This window comes from Pleurodeles waltl, chromosome 9, assembly GCF_031143425.1.
Source record: "Pleurodeles waltl isolate 20211129_DDA chromosome 9, aPleWal1.hap1.20221129, whole genome shotgun sequence".
NCBI lineage: Eukaryota > Metazoa > Chordata > Amphibia > Caudata > Salamandridae > Pleurodeles > Pleurodeles waltl.
In genome coordinates this window covers 317,415,688-317,431,903 of record NC_090448.1, presented here as the reverse complement: position 1 = coordinate 317,431,903, position 16,216 = coordinate 317,415,688, and positions in this window count along the sequence as shown.

Genomic DNA, 16,216 nt, shown 5'->3' with positions numbered 1-16,216 from the left:
CACACATGGGATGGCAAATGTGGACAACCAGTTCACAACAATGAACACTCACTTGGGAAACCTGACTACCTCCATAGACAATTTGGTCAGGGAACTGGTGGCTGACAGGGCGCAGAGAGCGCAACACTGCTACCCGTTTAGACAGGCTAGGAGTGTCCATAGGGTGTCTGGCAACCAATACAACCTGCCTGTCAGGGCGCACTGTCAGCCTGCAAGTGGAACTGGGCCATTTTGCAGGAGATGTGGCATGAGGACTTGGCTGCATCAGCCATGTGGTGGATCTGCTGGAGACCAGACAGGCTGCAAGGGGCGTTGGGGATACCCCGCAGGACTGTGAAGAGAGCTCCACTGTGATTAGTGTGTCTGCCACTGATGCACGTGTGTTTGCGGAGTAGCAGTTCACGGCAGGGCTCAGGGGACCAAGCTGGAGTGAGCCATGGTGGCCGCAGTCGGAGGAGGCTGTGAGCTACTGACACGTACTGTTACAGAGGTACATGGACATAATGTGTCAGATTACACTTGTTTTTTTCCATCCTGTAGTATAGTTCACAATTATTTCAACATTATAGTCCTGCAATAAAAGGGTTAGTTTGTTTGACTACACAACTGGGCTATGTGTGTTTTACATTAGTGAGTGTTGTCATGGTTGCTAGGTACCTGCCAAAGTAGTGGGTTGCAATGTGGTTCTGTCTGCACTCCATTGCGATGCTTCTATCCCCAGGCTGTCGATGTGGTAGCTCTTGCTCCTCATCCTCCGAATCTGTGTCTTCAGGGGTGAGATATAGCCCACGTCTGGTGGCAATGTTGTGTAGGATGGCACAGGTGGCAACTATCTTGCATGCTGTTTCTGGGGCATACTGAAGTGCTCCTCCTCTTTTGTGAAGGCATCGGAATCTTGACTTCAACAAGCTAAACGTCCTCTTGACTACAGTTCTGGTCCACCGATGTGCAATGTTGTATCGCCTCTCATTCTGATTGCCAGGTGTTAGGTATGGGGTGAGTATCCATGGTCTCATGGCATATGCACTGTCACCTGTTTGACAAAAGAGGCAAATTTAGCAGGGCATCACAGGGTTACGCAGTGACATGCATGTAAGGCTTCAGAGTGTACTCGTCAGTACCTAATAAATATCCTTCTCCAAACTCCCCACGTTCTAGGCATTGGTGTATCCCACTGTGCCTGAATATGTATGCATCATGTGTACTCCCTGGATATTTAGCCACAATGTCAGTTATGACATTATGGGCATCAAATACCACCTGGATGTTCAGTGAGTGGGTACATTTCCTATTGTGGAACACATATTCCAGATTTGCTGGTGGGCAAATTGGTATATGTGTCCCGTCCACACACCCTATTGCATGGGGAAAGTTGGCAATTCTGTAGAAGTCCAACTTGGTGCTGTTCATTTCTGCCTCATTTCTGGGAAGGTATATATATCCGGACATGTGTGCGAGTATGGCATCTAGGAAACATCTGAAGAATCGTGAGAGTGCACTTTGGGATACCCCACCTGCCACAGCAATCACCCCCTGATAGCTACTCGAGGCCAAGAGGTGCAGTGAGCATAGCACTTGCACATGTGTGGGGATGGCACTGCCGCACATTGTCTGGCGTTCAAGCTGAAGTTTCAGCAGTTCAATTATCTCTAAGATAATAGCGCTGCTCAGTCTGTATTTATCATAAATCTCCTCCTCAGTTTGTTGAAATAGTGTCTGCCTGGTTCGGTATATCCTCTCCTGTCTCTGCCTCCTCCTCCTCTGCTGGGCAGCCTGGACTCTCCTCCTCCATGCAATCACGTATAGTGCAGCCATTTTGAGTAGCCCAGATGCCTTCTGGGTCTCCTTTTATACTTTGGTTCTGGTTACCACCTGCTCTGAATCAGTGGTAATCTGGGTATGCAAAACGGGCTTTTTGCGACTAGTCGCAGTTTGCGACTGGCTTTTGCATATGGTTTGCGACTCGCAATTTGCGACTTCCTAACTGCGGGTCGCAAAATCAGGTCCCAATTTTTGCGAGTCGGTAATGGTTTGCATCGCTATTTGGTACTCCGAAATGGGATTTGAACATCCCATTTCGCATTTTGCGTCTGCAAGCCGTTTGCGACTCGTAAACATTTGCTACATCTGGCCCTAGGTGAGGTCCGTGGTCCACCCATGGGCTGTTGTCCCGCTAACGTGAGGCGAGATGCTGGGGGAGCACCCTGAAGTGCACACTGTGACTGTGTGCTGTGCCACTCACTCCCGATCCCCCGGTAGCCCCGCTATGGTGCACACTTCGCCGATTGGCATCTGGGTGAGGGACAGCCAATAAGTTGAAAGCGGGACCCCTCCCCTGCAGTGAAGACTCTGCTCTCGGCGAGCTTCCCCAGTCCATGAGGGCCAGGCCCTCAGTCACCCAAGAGGGGCCGCGTAGGTCTCACCTCTCTTTTGCTTGCTGGGTGTTAGCCACGCCTAGGCATATGCAGCACTCCTCTGTCTGCCGTGACTGCTCCTCTCTGAGGCTCGCTGCACCTCTCTCAGACTCCTCCGCTGGTCTTCCCAGCTCATCAGTGGTACCTCTGCATGTGGCTGGAAGCCAGTGCGCTTAAGGCAGTGCTTCTCTGCATCGCTATGGGAAGGTCTGCAGGAAGCCTTCTGTCGGGCCTGCGGTGGTCCCTCATGGCCAAGCAGTACCCACTGTTTTCACTTCATCGCCTCATTCATTCTTGGGTGTCCCCTGGTCTGTGGCTGTGGGCTCTGATCCCAGGTTCCGGCATCCTCGCCGTACTCCTGGGGCAGTCATCGACTCATGTGGTAGCGTTGGGTACAGTTACATGACTATTGGAGAGGGAATTTCCACCGGATCTGCTGGTTGTGAGGGAGAGGAACTGAGTTGCATCCTACTCGCCTGCCAACTTCTTTCATAGTCTTACTATTTTGTGATGAGCATCCATGTTGTAATTCATCTAAATCAGTCCCATGTTAGCAGCTGTGTTGAAGCTGAACAAACAGGCACTTGCCGCCGTACCTTGACGCACATGGATTGGTGCTTGTACTTTCTTATGTTTCACTATCGCTATAAACAAACCTCAACTCTCCATGGACGTTGATGCAGCCCAAGTGTACACTTTGTGCTTTGACAGCATAAGCTGTGGTAACGGAGACAGTTAGTTCATTGTACTTTTCTTCAGGCATTATATTTGTCCATGCACCACTATTTATAATGAAAGGTGTTGAACATCCATTCATTTCCAATGTAATCTTTGGACTGTGTTTGTATGATGAAGTTTTAGATGATGATCGACTTCATTTAGTATCTATTTGCCTCAACTGATATCACCTCCTGCGTTTGTGGGCATGCATTGAACCTTGCTTCTGGAATTTCCTGGCGGCAATTTTGTCTTCGTGCCATGGCACAGTTACTTTTTCCTTCGATCTGCACACTGTCACAAAATTGTTCTCTTTACCAAAGCATTTGCATATGTGAGCAATAGAGCAACACTTTCCTTCATATGGAAATGCAAATCCACGTCTGAAACACAAATTCTTTGTGTGTGTAGACATAAGTTTGTGTTCTTCAGTCTTTTGTTTCAAATTACTTTTGACACTCCTAACTGACTTGCTCTGGGCACCTCCGGGCTCCATGTCGGCAGCTTGTCTATCAGCACGTTCCTGAGATCTGGCAGCCATCAACACTCGCTTTAGACTAAGTGATTTGCTCAGCATTCGTCATCTGAATGAATCAGACAAGCATCTATCGATCACTCTAAGCCTCCTGGCTTCTTCGTCATTAAATTCATTGAACTTACAGTGTTTGATGAGTGTGTTGAGTCTTTCAACAAATTCATCAATTGTTTCACTATCTCTTTGACATTCTTGATTGAAAACATATTGTTCATAGTCAACGTCTGGTACTGGATTGAATTTTAGATTCAATGCATTCTTAAGTTGACGGTATGTGATTTCTTTGTCACTTCTTGGCATTTTCTTTATGACTTCTTTCACACCATTACCAGCAATGTTTTTGAGATATTTGATGATCTTCGTGTTGTCAGTTGCCTCAAATACATCAATGCAATTACAAATGTCTCTATCCAGGCAGTACATGTATCATCAATATTTTGCTTTTTGTTGGTGTCAAATGGTGGTGGTGATTTCAGCAAGGCAGCAGCATTTTAACTTTTCATGGGAATGGCTGATACCGAGGGTGGAGCGCTGTCAAATGCTGTTGACTGTCCCTAGGAATCTACATCATCACTGAGGCCTGATAATGTTTTAACCTCTGGGTCTTCCAAGATAGTATTTGGAGTTTTGACTTTCGTCTTGGTCTCCAATAGAGCCCCGTCACTCATGGAGAACTCTGGAGTTGTTTTTCTGAGCCACCCCCGGAAACTTTGATGGTGTGCTGCTTCACGTATGGGATAGCTCAGTTAGCACAACCCCAGATCTTCTTCTTGGGTCTCCCTGCCCGGTGCTGGTGTTGTAATGCTCCACTTATCAAGACTCAAGTAAGATTTATAGCAGTGTGCTTCTTTTGTGCTTGTTCTGTCAGCCAGCACTATTATTTGTAGTAATATATGGCAACTTGTGATTGTCTTTATCTGTACTTTATCATCCTGTTTGTATCCACCTTCAATGTTAACACTCCGTAGAATGTATACCTTTATTTTGCATGACAGTGCGTTACCTTTTTGCAGGATCTTGGTCACAGTTTCTTGACCAACGATGCATAGACTTTTCTGTGAAGCTCTTTTTCCATTCACATGTTTCACGCCAGCTGAAGTTGCTCTTTGACTCCACATACACTGACCACCGGCTCACCAGTTTGACAAAGGCATACAGGGCACACACAAGTAGTTTGTTTGGACCACGGCAAACTCTCCAGGAGAGCACTTTTTTCTTTGGGTTACTTAGCCCCTATCTCGTTGCCAGTTGTTTCATCCTCCCCAGCCTGGTACCTACTGAATAACTAGGCCACACATGGAGATGTAGATGACACGTCTTCATTTCTTTGCGTGTACCTGTGAACTCCAGCATTCAAATGAAGCATTCATTACATTCTATTCTAGCAATTACATCACACAGATACGGTGTCCTTGGGAAGCGTGACAGGTTCCGTTCTAAATCATGCAAGACACTACAGTACTCAGAATTACTGTTAGTTTAACATAAATAAGCTCCAAACGTAGAAGTTTGATAGGGTTAAACAATCTCTCAATCAGCCTTGATGAGCAGAGAAAACCTGCTCCATGTGGGGCACCAGGAACTGGTTTTATTGCCTGAATGTGTAATGCATTTAATGGCAGTCCCATCCAGGGAAATCTAGTGACTGTCAGCCCGTCTTACATAGGGTGTAGTGAACATCACTGTGATCTGGTGGCCCTGTAGTGGACATGCTGTCAGGTCAAGAATATCCAGTGGTGGATCCATTCAAGGCCTCGCATTTGGAAACCCTGAAAATAACCCACATCTGAAAGGGGTGAGGGAAACTTCAACTTTGGTGGATGGGACATTTGACAATATTTGTCAGATGCTAAGCATCTGCCAAACTCTATCTAACCCGAAATCTCACTGAAATCAAATATACCAGATATGTGTTAAACTTCAAATGAGTAAGTGAACAACAGAACTTTAAGTTCAAGTGCAGCTGGAACGGCGGAATGTGTACCTAAGAAGAAATCAGGAGAAAGCAATGCAGGCTTTGGAAGCATCAGACCAGCCCATGGGGGGCAATTTAAAAAGTAACCACTGGAATGATGGAAACAAGCCTTATGCAGAATCAAGTGAAGGTTTGCCAAGACAGTTCCATGCAGGTAGCACAATACCTCTACCACACTACAACAGAAGGTTTTAAATGCCGTCCTGCTCATTGTAATGATTTTTTTCTTCCTTGCTAGAACCTAGAAACATGTTTTTCTGATGTTCTCCAATTTGCATATTTGTTATGTCATTTTTTTATGTCACCAAAGCAACCTGACACACTATGATACACATTCTCAATTAGAACTCGGCAATTTAGAGATATGTTTTCCATATCTTTTGAGCTCTGCATCCAACGCCAACATTTCCCAGCGAAGAACCTTTTCTCAGGCAGCCAGGTCAGAGAAACCTGATGTGGTCAACTTATCATAACTCAGCAGGTTGACCCATTTTAGCCAAACAAACTCACAAATTGCATGTCATCTTCAGCACCTTCTGGCATTTACCACCTGCTTCAAATGAAGATTGTTTTGCATTAGAGAAGAAACTAAAGACAAGATTCATAGGTTGGGATTACCAAGACAAGCCAAACTTCCTGTATGGTAATGAGTCTAACAAAGTTGGATGATCCCAAGCCATATCATCCTCTGGGTTCGACACTCGTCCCCATTGCTTCTGTGTTACCATCAGTGAAAATGATAACGAATCAACCTACCAGCTCATTCTTTTAGGTGGTATGTACACTGTACAAGATTTCCTTGCAATTGTGCCCATCTTGCTTAAAAACTGTCCAAGACACACTGGTGAATTCTCCTAGATTAACATGCAGAGTAGAAATGTGGATACTGGTCGAGTGAAATACATTAATACTGACGGAGATCTGTCCACTTCACCTTGTAGCTTTCATATGCATCATCAAATGTTACAAACTATCATTTATTTATTTATTTATTAATACCTAATTTACAGTCATTTGGTTGGTACGAAATTCCCTTTTCCACACAAACCCTAATGAAGTCCTCTGTGATGAATACTGCCCTAGGCTGATGCGTTACTAAGGCCACTGTTGAGAGATGCTGTATGGTGCTACCACACAAGTCCAGAGATTGCACTACATTGCAATAATGGCCTCAAAATAGGATTTGTTATTCCGGCAAAGGGAGCACCAAACAGCAAAACATGACAATCCTTCCACCAGCGAGGCAACCTCACTGGATAGACAGTCAGTACACAAATGCTGTTAAAAATGCAAGTGCGCTCACATGCCCACACGCAATAGGTGCCTAGAGCATCACTTTGTATCGATATTAAAATTGTCTTCCTGTCCGCGTGACATCATCCATTCAATCTTGTGACCGACAAGGTTATCCCTCATGCCTACCTGAAATAAAATGTAGGAAAATATTATGCCTTAGAGCTTTATAAACAAAATCAAAAAGGAGGGCGGAAACATTTCTCTGTGCAAGCGCTAACACTTTGAAACTTTTTGTGACATTCCCTTCCTGATTTAGATAACCATCTTCAGTTTTGAAGGTTAGTAAAAACACCTCTATTTCCAGGTCTTTAAATGAGACGGGTCCTGATGGGTTTCAGATCCAGCAGTAATCAAAAAATTACTTCGAAACTGGTCCACATCCGGCTCTCTGTTAATGGCCATTTCATTACTAACAAAGCACGGATCGATTTATCAATAATGACTGTAAAAACATATTGAGGGGGTGGAGGGGGAAAGAGGGTGAGCGATGCTATCCATGTTTACATTTGACGTTTTACTTGACCTTGCAATTTCCTAAGAATATATATATATTTTTTTCAAGATGTTTCTGTTTTATTTCCATGCAACCTTTGACTCTTGAATAGTGCCTACTTTGAACTGAGTGGCCTCCAGGAGTCTGAGTGAATGCAGGTTATAGGTGGGTGTTTATGATGGTCCATCAATCGAGAGCCTGAAGTTGAGGTAGCCCAAGTTCCTTTTAATGCCTTTCAGTGGATCATAAAGTCTTGCCAACTACATGGAAATCTATAAGGGGGTCATTCTGACCCTGGCGGTAATTACCGCCATGGCGGAGGTTGGCGGTAGCACCGCCAACAGGCTGGCGGTGCTCCGCCGGGCATTCTGACCGTGGCGGTACAGCCGCGGCCAGAAGCAGAAAGCCGGCGGTGTACCGCCGACTTTCCACTGCCCATGGGAATCCGCCATGGCGGCGCAGCTTGCTGCGCCGCCATGGGGATTCTGACAGCCCATACCGCCATCCTGTTCCTGGCGGTTCACCCGCCAGGAACAGGATGGCGGTATGGGGTGTCGTGGGGCCCCTGGGGGCCCCTGCAGTGCGCATGCCAATGGCATGGGCACTGCAGGGCCCCCCGTAAGAGGGCCCCACAAAGGATTTCAGTGTCTGCTTTGCAGACACTGAAATTCGCGACGGGTGCAACTGCACCCGTCGCACCTTCCCACTCCGCCGGCTCCATTCTGAGCCGGCTTCCTCGTGGGAAGGGTGTTTCCCGCTGGGCTGGCGGGCGGACTTTCGGCGGTCACCCGCCAGCCCAGTGGGAAAGCCAGAATGACCGCCGCGGTCTTTCGGCGGGAACCGCTTGGCGGGCGGCGACCGCCGTCCGCCGCAGTCAGAATCACCCCCTAAATCTTGACCTCTCTGCAGAGCAGGCAGAGTGATGCTCCCATATGTGCCAAAGTTAATTGTGGGAAAGTGTGAGATATGCCGATGAAGGATTTTAGAAAAGATGAGGAGAGAAAGTGTGTAAGTGGCTAACAGAGATAGAGACTGCAGAAGAATGTTGAAACGGAGCGTCAGAGACACGCTTAAGGCTACTTCCCTTTCCACAGACCTTAGTATTGTTTAATTCACAGGCTCACATCTAAAGGATTGAAAATTCCGATTGTTCACAACAAAATCATTGCTGTTATTAATTTATCCTATACAGCTAACAAGTATTGTCAAAGCTAATAGGCTTGGTTTGCTTCATGGATATATGGTGTTTGTTGTGTCACATGTCTGGGTGCAATTACAGAAAAATCACAAAGTGGCACACAAATACTGGTCAGGTGACACGATGTGTGAATCACTGGATTTTAGTTCATATGTTTTAAACTAGGCCCTTAATTACATAGGCCACACTTCTTTGTAAGCATACCTTGTTATGCTCCTTTGGCTGCCCCCACCTGGAGGCCCCCACCTTTTTCATCCCACTTAATCACTGGCTGTTTCACAAATCACCTATAAGTAGCTAGGCTGTGTACTGTTAAAGATTTAATTACAGGCAACAATGAAGGCTGTTTGGGTTAGTTACATTTTACATATGGAAGGAACATTACACATGACATGGTACATATAAGGCATGTCAAAATTCATCAGCGCAACTCTGAAATCATTCCTCATGTTGTGCCTTTAGCTAAACCATGTTACATAATCTCTCGAAATGCCTGTATGTACACAATGTTTGTATAGTCATGCATTTCTCACAATTCCTTAGTTACTCCACATGATCTCATTTAGTCAAATACGAGTGGAAGGCGTTGGTGCTGTTGATCCAAGGGTAAGTAGGTTCCAAGAGAAACACACGTAGATAAAACCTATGCAACCATTTGAAATCTCGCCTACTAGACAGCCCATGTGTTGTCTATTGCGAGACATATTGCTAGCTTACAGTGGGCTTAGAGCCCACTCATTGCTTACCATTGGTTGGCTTTACTGTCACTATTTTTTGCTTACTTCTTAGTTAGCATTTATGGGCGTTCCTTCCTCTTCTTGTGTCTAACACACCCCTCCCCCATTATGTGCTCACCCTGGTGTGACCCCCATATTTATTGCTTTCTCGCCTGTGTACTTCTCCCACACACACGCACACACACACACTCTCTCTCTCTCTCTCTCTCTCTCTCTCTCTCTCTCTCTCTCTCTCTCTCTCTCTCTCTCTCTCTCTCTCTCTCTCTCTCTCTCTCTCTCTCTCTCTCTCTCTCTCTCTCTCTCGCTATTTTCCCCTGCCCTCCGTTCTTCACCTACTCCTCCTAAACCCCTCTATCCACAACCCTCTGTGTTGCTTACAGCTCCTCATGTTGCTTCAGCCTCCACTGACCCAACATGTTCCTGCTGTGTCCCTACCAATTTTGCTTCCCAATACCCACTTGCCCCTCTGTTGCTTCTGCCCCCAACTGTGTTATTTCCCCTCACCTACTTTCTGAAAGAAATCCCCTTTTCATTTACCAGTCAGAGTTGAATCTGCAAATAAAAGGAAATACAAAAAAGGCTGTGGCATGTTTTAGTTATGTGTACGCGTGATGCACATCCTTAATGTTATGCCAAACATTTTCACTTTTGTTTTTGGCAGGAAGTAATATTTCAGGGTGTAGAATATATGAGAATATGAACATTTAAAAGTGGGAACGTGCTTATGCCATACTGCCAATATTACCAGTATGGCAAGGACTTTCCAGGGGGTTCATTCTATTTTTAAATCTTAACTAAGTTACAACATTTAGACGGCAGGTTTTGCATTCACAGTAGAGGTGATTTCTACAAACACCTCTAGGGGGTTATTCTAACTTTGGAGGAGGTGTTAATCCGTCCCAAAAGTGACGGAATAGTGACGGATTTACCACCAGCCGTATTACGAGTCCATTATATCCTATGAAACTCGTAATACGGCTGGTGGTATATCCGTCACTTTACCGTCACTTTTGGGACGGATTAACACTCCTCCAAAGTTAGAATAACCCCCCTAATTCTTTAACATTCAATAGCCACCCACTAAAAACAGTTTCTGGTCCAGACAAGAGTTGACAAATGTTTTCCTTTCCATACTGAGAAAGCAAGCTGTTCACTCCTGATAGTGATGTGTTTTTTATGCCTACGTTGTGTTTTATTACGTTCTTGTTTGAAATTAAAATGATCGTTCTTTTGTTGCAGCTGCAACAACCTTTTTTGTGGCAAGTAGTTTTCATAGAGGGTTTGGCATCTTTGCTATAAGCACCAACTTGTTGGCATGGAGCAGAATCAGTGTTTTTGTTTTGTCAGCGCTTGGGTCCTTATTCTTTGCACCGACCAAGACTAAGTAAATATTAGCATGAAGAAGAAAGCGGGCTAGCACAAAAAGGAGCTCTTGCACCCCTCTCTGTTTTCTTCAGTCGTCCTCTTTCTTAGGTCATTAAGCCCTACCGTGACTGGGTGTGTTGTTTTCTGTTGTAGATTCATAATGGTTGCTCCTGATACGTCACCGAGGCTCATTCCTTTGAATTTCTTCTACAATGTTATTCAGTCAACCATAGCAAACACTTGGCTGTTCTCCAGAAACGCCGCATTTAGCTGCATGTTTTCTTGTGCTGTAGTTTCAATGACATACTTTGAAGATGTGATGGTAAAACCCCTTCGGCAATGCACCCTCTAGTAGAAACATGATCTCCTCCCACCCCATGGAGTGATGAAGTTGAGAACCTACTTTTCAGGAATTCTGCATCTCATGCCTTTAGTCTTAACAAAGACTTTACTAATTTCGTGCATATTAGTGAAAACTAGAGATCTCTAACACCGAGCTCTAGTCCGTGGTGTTTACAGTTGCAGCAGGATGTTTATAGTACCACAGGAGTATTTCTTTTTCTTTTCTTTTTGCTTCCTCATTCCCTGGGAACGCACTGCTCATACCGGCTGGAGGCTGTGTGCCTGACTCTTATGGGGTGAATGTGGTCGACCCATGTCCCACATTGCCCCCAGAGTTGCCAGTTAAAACTGCAGTCTAGGCAGTAACTTGTTTCTGGAGATCAGCGATCACCACTAACACCTTACTAAATGAGCTAACTTGACCTCTAGGGGCATCCCCCGATCCGCAATTGTCAGGTTTAAAACTGGCCCATCCAGCTATGTCAACAATGAGGCAACTACACTAAGGACTTTGGCAGTATTATCTGGAGGATCCCATTGTTTCCTTTCTCCTTCTGTGTGTTACTTATTTTAGGCTTGTTCTTACCCCAGGGCAACTATTCGCCACTTCCACAGGTGCAGCGTTTTGCGATGGACTACCACACAAGCACTGGCTCTCACACCTGCCTCCCCCTATGTTGGGACTAAATCCATCAATGTGTCCCCCAGCAGCGCAAACAATCTTCATGAACTCACCAAAGGGTCCCTCAGGATGCGAGACCACACTACTGGTGTTGGTGACCTGTAATCACCAGTAGAGGCAATGTCTGAACGAGTGTCTGATGATATCCACCCCAGGACGTCTACCCTGGGCTTTGATGTGCCCATATGCCCCCACCCCTTCGAGGCTACACTCACAGGTGAGAATGCTCTCAATCGCTGCCCCTTGTTACTGCTCTTGGGTCTGCAGAGGTTGGGGGCCCGCTAGAATTATCCCTTTTCTGGACTGGGGAAACAAGTAGCCCTATGGTCCACCTTTGGCCTGGCACTCAACAGTTTGAGGAAGCTGTTCACCCTCTGATCTCAATGGTGACTCTGCCCCACTATCAACAAATTTGCACTTCCTTCTGTCCACTCGCCCAGTCATACTATGTAGCACCTACCCCTTGAATAAGAGATACTTCCCTCAATGAAGAATGACGACAGTTCAGAGTTCACACAATATCATGTGTTATCTGCACACAATAATGTTGTTCTTTTGCTAATCAGCTAACCAAATTCATATTAAAACAGGTTACGACTATTAATATGACACTTCTGGCAATGGGCTTCGAACGGGTCACCCGTTGTTCAACAAACACTGTTAAGTGCGTACACAGTGTGAGACAATGTTTTTTTGCTGGTCCACCCCACTTTTTGACTATTAGGTGATGCCGTAACAACTCTAGTGCTCTTGGCCCAGCTGACCAGGTCACAGTGCAGGTGCTCTAACCCTTAAAATTGTATGTTGAATTGGTTGACCCCACCTCCTAGAGTTTATTTAAGATATTTATGGAATTGTCAAACAAATGTCGATACTCCGTGGAATATGTATCAATCACAGCTTTCCAGGAGTTCTTACATGTGTAATTATAAAATATTCAACAAAATCTAATTTTTTTCATGATTTCAAACTCTTAGAAGATCCACAGAAAACAAGAAAATACAAAATACACAGAAACTGAATTAAAGAGGTTCTCTAAACTGGAATGCGCTCTATAACACCATCAGCTAAATTCAGTACAAATTCAAAAAACACTTTAAAAAGTTAAAAAAACTAATACAAAACATTGCATTTGCTGGTTTGAGCATCGAAAACATAGTTTCAGCAGTCATACGAACAGAAAGTCTTAAAAAGAGAGGTCTCAGTCATCTACAATGATATAACAGCAAGGCAGGACATATAAATAAAACATTTCAAATCCTGGCTTCCATTTTTACAAAAGTGACATGAACTTGACATACCATGCCATGTGAATGTTGCATCATTTAACAGAGCAATATTTAGACAAATTAGTACCCATAGGCATCTAACCTTGTGGGCCATATTCCCTGTCAAATAAACCTCCGGTTTATTCAGAATGAAAGAGTTCATTACTGATTCAAAATGTACTTTATTCCTATAAGAGTTACGATCCAAAAGGAAACTTAAGTTAAGAGAAGGTTGCTTAGGAAGAGCTATAAGGCTATCAGCTGTACTAGCAACATGGATGAGACCACATTTAAATCTAAATCAAATTGCTCTAATGCATATTCAAAATTCCTAAAGAATAAATCTTTGTCTCTTTTCATTAATAAAAATTGCTTAAACATAAGTCATCATAGGGAGTTACAATCACTATTCACAAGGCAATACCCCCATCACACCACTTTCACCAACCCCTGTACAAGTTAGCTTTTTAAACCAACCAAATTTCTAGTCTTAATGCAGCAGTGGGTGCTGAGGTAATAATTGATAGTAATCTCCTTAATAGTTGTCCTTCGGTCTTATCTGAAAAGCCCCATTTTGCTACACTAATTAATACAACAGCATAAAGATGGACAGGACGAAATTTAACCCGATACACATACAGGAGGTGAGAGAAATGCCTCCGCCCCATGGCATTATAAAATGTGATGAGCTCCCTGGCCTTTGATTGTGCTTTACAAACACTACTGTGTATATTGTCTGAACCATTTAATGTACTGCACATAATTTTACCAAGGAAAGTATAGGATTTAACTGTTTCCAGTTTTTGTGTACCAAGATGCCACGAATAATTAGAATGGGTGCACACTAGTTTACCCCAGAAGCATAACACCTTATTGTTTTGAAAAGTTGATTTTCAAAAAGTGTGCTCCGGCATCTTGTTGTAGAATACCTAGGTGATGATCTAAATGTTCAGGGGTTAAATCCAGGATCATAATGTCATCCGCATACAACAGAGAAGTCACTGAGCGATCCCCGATACTGGGAGGGAAACCTGTGCTTTTAGATTTAAAAAAAACTATTGGCTTACCCTCAGCTGGCATAAGTTAACCTAGTTATAAACCCCTACTATGTCATACTAGGAGTGACAAGGGCCTGTAGGTTAATTGTCCCTCATGGACTGTAGCATGACTGGGCCACCACGAGTGTTACAGCAAAACATGACTCCCAGTCTGCCATTGCCAGCTGGAAGAGCAGTTTCAAACTTCTATCTCAGCTTTGTCTTTTAAAACATTAACAAAGCCCAAACCTTCCTTTTTAATAATTATAAGACCCCTAAGGCAAGTGCCGGTGGCCCTCCAACGCTCGCCCATAAATGAGCTATCTCATATGCATCAGCATTTCACATTGATGAGTGGGTGTGAAAGTCTAGATTTAATCACGAAGGGGGACTCCAGCTGCTGAATGTGAACACTGGGGATTCTCAGTTTGTGATTAAACTCATTGGTTCAAAAATAGACCATGTAGGGAAAGGTACCATCATTCCTCTTTAGAGGGATCTGTTACTGTAGGTTGCTTTGTGATGCATGTATGACAATATTTGGACGTGCTTCTGCCATTTCAGTCTACTACTTTACTAATTTGCCGAAATGAGGAAGAAACTTTCTGCTATTAATATTCAGCTGTATTTCACCTGCATTTTCAGCTGCAAGGGTCAGTCCAATCAAGGTGCTCCAATAGGAACGGCGCATGAAGAAGTAATTAGTGCTAAATGTGACAAAAGGTGGGCAGCAGCTACATACAATCATATGTACAGTGCCAGGGACAAATATACAAAGATCAGCCAATAATATTAGTAATAAATAATGGCCAGATTCACTAATTGATATTGTTTCTCCAATGTACAAACATTATTTAGCTATTTATTTCATTTGTAAAGCGAAAACTGTCACCAAAACTGGCATCCTGGTGCTGGGAGTAAAAAGTAGACTCAGAATGAGGACAGCAGAAGAGAGCACTTAGAAGGAGAATGTAAGAAACACTAATGAGTGGGGTTAGTTTGGAAAAAGCCAGGTCCTTAAAGCTTTCTTGAAAGGTAATAATTCAGTGGATGATCTGAGATTAGGAGTTCATCTATTCCAGATCTGAGCTGCCTTATCTGTGAAGGCACGGCCACCTTGGAATTTGTTTATAGCCACCGTGTTAGCAGTGCTGGAGCGATTACATCTCCCAGAGGTATAACGCTTCAGTCTGTGTTGTAATGGTAGCAGACAAGAGAATCAAGAGTATTAGGAAAGAGTTTATAAGCATACCAGCAATGGAATAATCTGGGTTTTGCTTGAGGAGGCCCCCATAATCGAAAATAAAAGCAGAGATTTGGGGCACACAAACGGAACACTATTGCATAGTATCACAACACAAAAGTGTTTTAACATTATGTCCATGGCTTTTAACATTATATCCATGGTTTTGCCCTTTAGTGCCCTGACAAGTGTGGGCCTTCCCCAGAAAAGCTTGGCTTATTCCATTCATGGTATGTTTATTATCTCTTTCCTAATGTTCTTGATTTTCTGGCCATTGCATCCACAATACTAATTAATGAATGTATTTCTTAGGTTGCTACCATTTTTGGTCATGATGATGACCCTACTCAATGTTTCAATAGGGTTGAAATGTCAACATTAATACTAATGGACTGATCTCAATTAAGTCAATATTTACAATGTACTTTCATTTTGAGTCATGTTAAAAAATATATTTGTATATCAGTCCCTGGTACGGTGCATATGCCTTTATATAGCACCAGCTCATCTTTTGTCACAGTTATCACTATTCACGTCTCATTGTACCGTCCTTATTGAAGCTCCTTAGTTGGGATGCACTGTCTGACATAGCATCGAAAAAAGTCAACAGTAATTAAATCCATTTGCATTTTTCAAAGAGATTGTACTTTCTGTGTATAATTTGCCTTGGAAGTATAGGCTTATACTTTTCCCAGCGGAGACCACTGTCTTCTTTGTTTCATGCAACTGCTAAGCTTCCCAGTAATATAGGGCTTCCCAGGAAATATTTTGTGCAAAGGTCAATCCAGCAAAGTTTTACCAGTATTCTTTCCATACTGGTAGTGCAACCATGGTGGCAGCAATAGGTTTTAATGTGGGTGTAAAAAGGGGGCAGGAAACTAGTCTTCAGTTACAAACACAATGTGTGGCCTGAA